This window comes from Rhea pennata, chromosome 13, assembly GCF_028389875.1.
Source record: "Rhea pennata isolate bPtePen1 chromosome 13, bPtePen1.pri, whole genome shotgun sequence".
Classification (NCBI taxonomy): domain Eukaryota; kingdom Metazoa; phylum Chordata; class Aves; order Rheiformes; family Rheidae; genus Rhea; species Rhea pennata.
Window position 1 is genome coordinate 20,034,649 of NC_084675.1, and position 6,449 is coordinate 20,041,097.

Consider the following 6,449-nt stretch of genomic DNA (forward strand, 5'->3'; position numbering starts at 1 on the left):
TCCATAAAGTCTATCAGAAAATCAAAGATCAGAAGGAATGGATCTTTCAATTCCACAAGAATAGGCTTAGGAGATTTCTAGACCGCTAAAGTAAACCACTAAGAAATCCAAGATGTGCGTAACGGTGCAAACGTCAAGCCAGTATTCAGAAAGACCGAGTGAGACGACTTAGGAAAGGTTTGTTAGCATACTGCCAAGCCCAAGTGAAAATGTGAGAAAACTCATCTGATAAAGGGTTAAAGGGGGGTGTGAATCACCATGGTTTTGTGGAAGAAAGTTCGTGTCAAACAAACCTGATTTAATGCCTTGGTGAAATTGCAAGTATGGCTTATGGAGGCAACACACTTAAACCCCTATAAAGTAATCGCAGAGTATTGCAATGCACAGTATTCTAATTAAATTTAGCATTGTACAGTCTTAAAGCAAATATTCAGTGGATTAATAACTGGCCAAATGGCAGATTTTACAAACCTATTTTCGGGTGAGATGCCATGGGAAAAATGGAATTTTAGTGCATCACTGCCTATTTGAATTCAATCTTTTCATCTGTGATCCAGAATTAAATCTAAAATCACTACTGAGAAAACTGGTCGCTGCTGTAACTGTTGCTTGAGGGTAAAAAAAATATTGTTTGAGAGCCAGATCACCCTGGACAGAGCTGTTTGGTAATTGGGGGAATTGAAGCAAAGGACATTTATACACAGCCAAATGCAAATGGACATAGCTAAACACAAGGAAGGCAGGCCATGCCTATCACGCAAAGGATTTATTTCCTGCAAAGAAATGACTCTGAGAAAGATATGCTTCTCTGAGTGGATATGCAGCTGAATGCATGAGTTTCCAGGATGAGGCTGCACCAAAAAGAACTAATGAAATCTTTGTATAAGCAGAAGCAATGTGAGTAGAAATAAGAATGAGATTCTTATATCCTCACACAACCTTCCTGAGTCTAACACAGAAATCCTTCTTGCAGCTCTGGTACCTGCATTTAAAAGAAAAAGCCTAAAAATATGATTCAAGTAGATGCCTCACAATAAGATGCTTAAACAGCTCACTCTTTTTAGCTTTTCAGAATGACAAAAAGTTGTCTTGAGGACCAAGAGGAAGATAAAAATGTCATGACCTGCAGTTTTTTTAAGCTGGTGGAGTAAAAGACAGGAAGATAAGAGAATGGGATAAGGGTCCCAAAAATTCAAATAAATCTTTTCCGATCCTGACTGGATGTGTCTTTACAGAAGGTATTTTAGTAAAACACTGCTCAGCAAAAGCAGCGTGGGTGAAATCTATGATCTTCTGTACTAGAGATGGAAAATATAGATCTGCATAAGGCAGCTGCAGTCTGTAGGACAGAGAGGTGTTCCTATCCAGCCTACCGCCTTTTCTCCAAAGGCTGCAAGGACCAGATTCTTTTAGGCAGTGGGCACTGCTCTAACAGCCAAAAGCTCTTAGACTGTGCCTGAGTATTTTGGATGATTCTTCTGTTTCCACAGCTCAGTTAAGAGGAGGAAGACAGGCAAGCACCCTAAATTGGGACTGGTACTCATGCTCCTGACATTAGACCACATCCTCTGCAAATGCCCCGCAAATTAATAAAAAATGTATCCTACACGCTACTGTTGTTTTCCTCATGACGTCTTGTGGCATGCCAGTGCCTATATCATTTTCCATGTACTTTTAAAATATCTGCAATATCTGCACTTGAAAATGGGGGATATAACAAGGGTGATGGTTTAGCGCCACCATGCCATATTGTTCCAAGGACTTTTCAGCCAAAGAAAAATCTGTTGTAATATCAAAGTCAAATGTTGTATCTTTTTCCTCGAGTTCAGACCCTATACAGAATCTTCTGCAACCTTATCCTTTCAGAAAAGTCTTGTTTTCCTATTAAAGATTTTCTTGGCTGCTATAATAAGCTACCTTCCACTTCTACTGTGTTAAATGTTAACTGCTCTCAGATGTTCTCTTTTTTGGCTGAGTGGCAGGGCCAAAGTTTGGGGAAATAAGAATCCTTCTCCCTTCAAAGGCTATTCAAATCTTGCTCTTAGACACTTGAGTCCAAGAGGAGACTATCATAGGTCCCTTTCAGTTCTTTTTTTCAGCTTGTTTCCTTCAAAGGGGAGACAATACAATAGCTTTTCTCCACTCACACATGATCCACTTTTCTATTTGTGCTAAGGAATAGGAAAAGCAGCACATCCAAAAATAAGATCAGGGCTAGATAGCTTCTTACCCTTTTAGGAAAAACTCAGTATTTCAAAATGATGTATGCATGCCTTTTACATGAATTTAAGAAAATATTTAGGTTTGCTAGTACCTTGGTATGACATATCTGCTAGACAGTGATTGACCTTGCTTTGCAGGTTGGAATACAGTCACTAGATTCCATGTTGCATCTGACACCAGATTATTTTATGACACTTATTAACACCACTATTCTTTTAAAAGACCTGAGTTTTTAAGGAGAAGAGTATCTACTGACAAAGAGATGGGCCTTTTTAAATTAAGGTGATTGGATGAACAGATGTGAATATACTGATCGTAGCTACTGCTGCACAGAAAAGAAAGAAAAGGTGTTCAGCAATTCTACTGGAAAGGAATGCTCACTTTAAGTACAGTCTCTTTCTATAAGACTGAAAATATAATTCCAGAGTACTACCATCCAAATAATGAGGTCAGGGAAAAGGATGTATATGCATGAGGACTACAGTGTATAAACACCAGTACAGCTGAATATGTTGGAAGACTCGTTTCTTAGTGAATGGCATTACAGAAATAAAATGCATTTTACACCTACAGCATTTAACACATCTTAGAAATGCGTTTTTTCCTAATTATTTAACAACTGTATCCTGATAATGGATACTGCAGCTCATTAAGATTAGATCCAGTGTGCCATCCCATAGAACGGATGAGTAGGAGATGAATGCTGTTAGCTTTTGTGGGGTGCTCCCAGCCAAGAGTGAAGACTTGAGGGTGGCCTCTATTTCAAGGACTGCTTTGGGAACTGAGGACAATTAATTTAGATCAAAATGTCACTTACAGGAAAGTAATTTATAAGGAAATGGTATCCTCCGCTATTCCTGAGGAAAACACAGTGCAGCTCAGGAGGTGGTGAGTGAGGGTGACTTTAAGTTATGTTTGAACTCTGAACTTTGGCTGGCTTTACATCTGCCAGCAGCATGCAGGCTGTGAGATGCTGTGGGCTTCTAGAGCCTAATAGAGCACCAGCTTGAAGAAGAGGTTTGACCATACCCTTTTCCTCTAAACCACATCCCTTAAGTGGGGGGTTAAAAGTGAGCTGGATTTCTCCCCCCATCATCTTTTAATTCATCTGTGGCGAGGGGGCAAAAATGAGTTGTTTTACACCAGCCACACAACTCAAATTAGACGCAGTGCTAACGAATCAGATCTAAGGAGTCAGCTTGGCTTCGCATCAGTCGTGCTGCTCAGCATACTGTCACACACATTCAGCACCCTGCCATTGAGAAAATCCATCCAGAAAGGATTCATCCTGTCGGTACTACTGGAGACCAAAACAAAACAGAAACAAAGAAAGAAAGAAAGGAAAAAAGTGTCTTGGTACAGTAAATTCTAGCTACAGTTGTGAGTTATTTCACCTCTTTCTTTTTGGTGAATTGTACACAAACAGCTCATAAGTTTCTGGCATTGTTTCAGTGCTAATAAATTTACTTGAGTGGTTCTTGGCTGTACGCTCATTTACAAATGTGCAATATTAAGAATATATTAAGAATATAAATTGCTTCAGCTGCATACATAGAATTTGTTGTATATTTGTGTTTCCTCAAATAAAACATTTAGATCAAGGTTTCTGGAATGAACACTGACAGTTACAAATGTACCTTCTGTTAAAATTATTTTTAGGTTGGCTATTTTGATTTAAATTGTTTGGTGGAAGATTCACAAGAAATCAAGTCTGAAAAAGGACTGAACTCAATTTTGATGAAGGACCTTTTTTAACTGAAATAAATATTCTAGAGCGATGGCAGGAGTGCAAAATGAAAAGTATACTACCAACCGTTACTGCAGTGCACAGACCAATGAGGTATCTCAAAATCTCACGATTTTCCTTAGTATTCCTGCTCCAAACCCTAGAACAAGCACTGAGAGGCTATACCATCTTCCAGTGTAGCTGCACTTGACTAACTAATCTTAATTAACATCCTAAAATGCTTTCCGGACTGCAAACAGACTGTCATTCTGTGTTCATCCCATTTAAAACCTAGCTGCTGCTACTGGCATGAGAGTATCGCTCTGAGAGGGAATGCTGATCTACATCTGTAGATGTTGATCACTATTTTTTTTTTTACCAAAGCATTGGTCAGACACAACTCATGCTTGTGGTAACAGAAAAAAACCCTTCAGGCTGTTCTTTCTGCCATTCGTCTTTTTGCAGGAGTCCTTACAATGTTTCAAAGTCCTCCAGAAGGTTATGCTCAGAAAGGGGTTTTAATTACCTACTTATTCAACAGATGACTCACTTGGGACTCACTCTAGCACCTTTTAAGACCTGATCTTTACTCCAGTGGCCACTATTAAAAAGTCAATGTCACCATAGTTACTACAAAAGTTTACCTACAACTAAGGCTAGTGCCTGACTTAAAGCCTATGAGTACTTTTATTAGAATAACATGGGCCACTTGTGTGCTGAAAATTGTGTGAATATTTCATTTCCTCCCTGAATCAAAGCTTAAGAATACCACAGTTCTCCCTGCATAAAACAGTAAATCACTGCATTTTATAATCCATCATAAATGTAAGCTACCAACCAAAATCATTTCTTGTTCCAATCACTGTCTCTCCTACAAGCTAACACTAACAGTAAATCTGTGTCCATTGATGCAGTAATCAGTTCATTCAGTTTGATTTCTCTTCCCAAGTAGAAAAACTATGAAAATATATTTTCCAATTTTAATCTTCATTCTAGTTCAACAAATAGAAATGAGCAGCATAATCAGAATACTGAGAATATCCTAAGCAGAAATGCAATCCATTTAATATATACTTTTGCTATCTCTGTTCATACATGATAAGTGAAGAAGAAAAAGGAGAATTAATAGAGCATGTATAATTTATTTGTATATGGGTAATGTATGCATGAACTCACATTAAGACTCTCATCAGAGAAGCCATCAAGTAAGATCCGTATAAAATATATATAAAAGAGTGAACATATGTCTTTAGTGAAAGTACAGTGAAGCTATTGTATGGATTATAAATGGACTAGAACTAGAAAATAAGCTCCTGCTGAGGTTGATTGCTCAAGTCATTCCGATTATGCAGGGAGCTTGTCATTTCTCCAAAAAATCAGAGAAGAATACTTCTGGCTTCTAATAACCTGCTCATTATAGTCTCGCAGATGAACATGCTTTCACGGAAAGCGAATGAAGCATCACTGAGAACCATAACAAAGATAATCTAGAAGGTATTAATGAAAAGTGGGTAATATATCCTTTGTTTTACCTTCTTGGGCATAACTTCTGGCCCTCATAGATGTAGCAGTCAAAGCTCCAGAAGCTACCAATTAAAATGAAGGTGGATGTTCCCACAGTGCATCTGCCGTTGATGAGGCTGCAAATTAAGATGAGCTGGAACTGAGAGGGCATTGGACTGCATCCATAACAACACAGACTAGTGCTGAGAAGGAGCTCCAAGATTCTGGCTGATAACAAAATCAGATTTCATAGCTTTGTAATTTTTTTATACTTTATTGAATAAAAATTGGATGAAAAGCTCCAGGGGCACTGCTGGTTTCCTTAGCAGTTCGCAAAGAGGTGAATGGCTGACTTCTCTGAATGGTCAACATGAGACTATTTTACGGTTCCTATTGATATGTCATTTTTAAAGGATATAGAACACAAAAAGCAAAAGTAGAGTCCTCACTATCTGTTTAAAGAGACATAACCTTATTTCTAGAATATTCATGAGATGTCTATAAAAGCTAAGGAAAGTAAGGAGAAAATAGACAAGATTACATAATAAATTCAAACTTTTATAGGCAAAATAAAGTCCTAAGCTAGTCTAAAAGTCCTTGAAGGGAACCTCTAACATACCTCAATGTCCATGGCCTACAGAAAAGTGTGAACGCAATCATATGTGCCATATAAAGAGGCACATATGTGCCTCTTTATCATATAAATCATATGTGCCATATAAAGAGGCATTATAAAGGGGCCTTGAACAGTGTGCACAGGGCTGGTGCTTTCATCTCAAAAGGAATATATTAGAACAGAAAGGTTTTACAAAAAGAAAACTAAACTGTGCAATAACTCTCTATAAAGGAATAAGTGAGCATGTTGGGACTTTCCAACCTAGGAAAAGGCTCATTTCGGGGGGAGATGATAGAAGTGTACAAAATTAGGAAAGGAAGGAGAAGGACTAACTATTGACTAGCTCTTTCATGCAAGAGCAGAGGGCATCAAGTAAAGCGA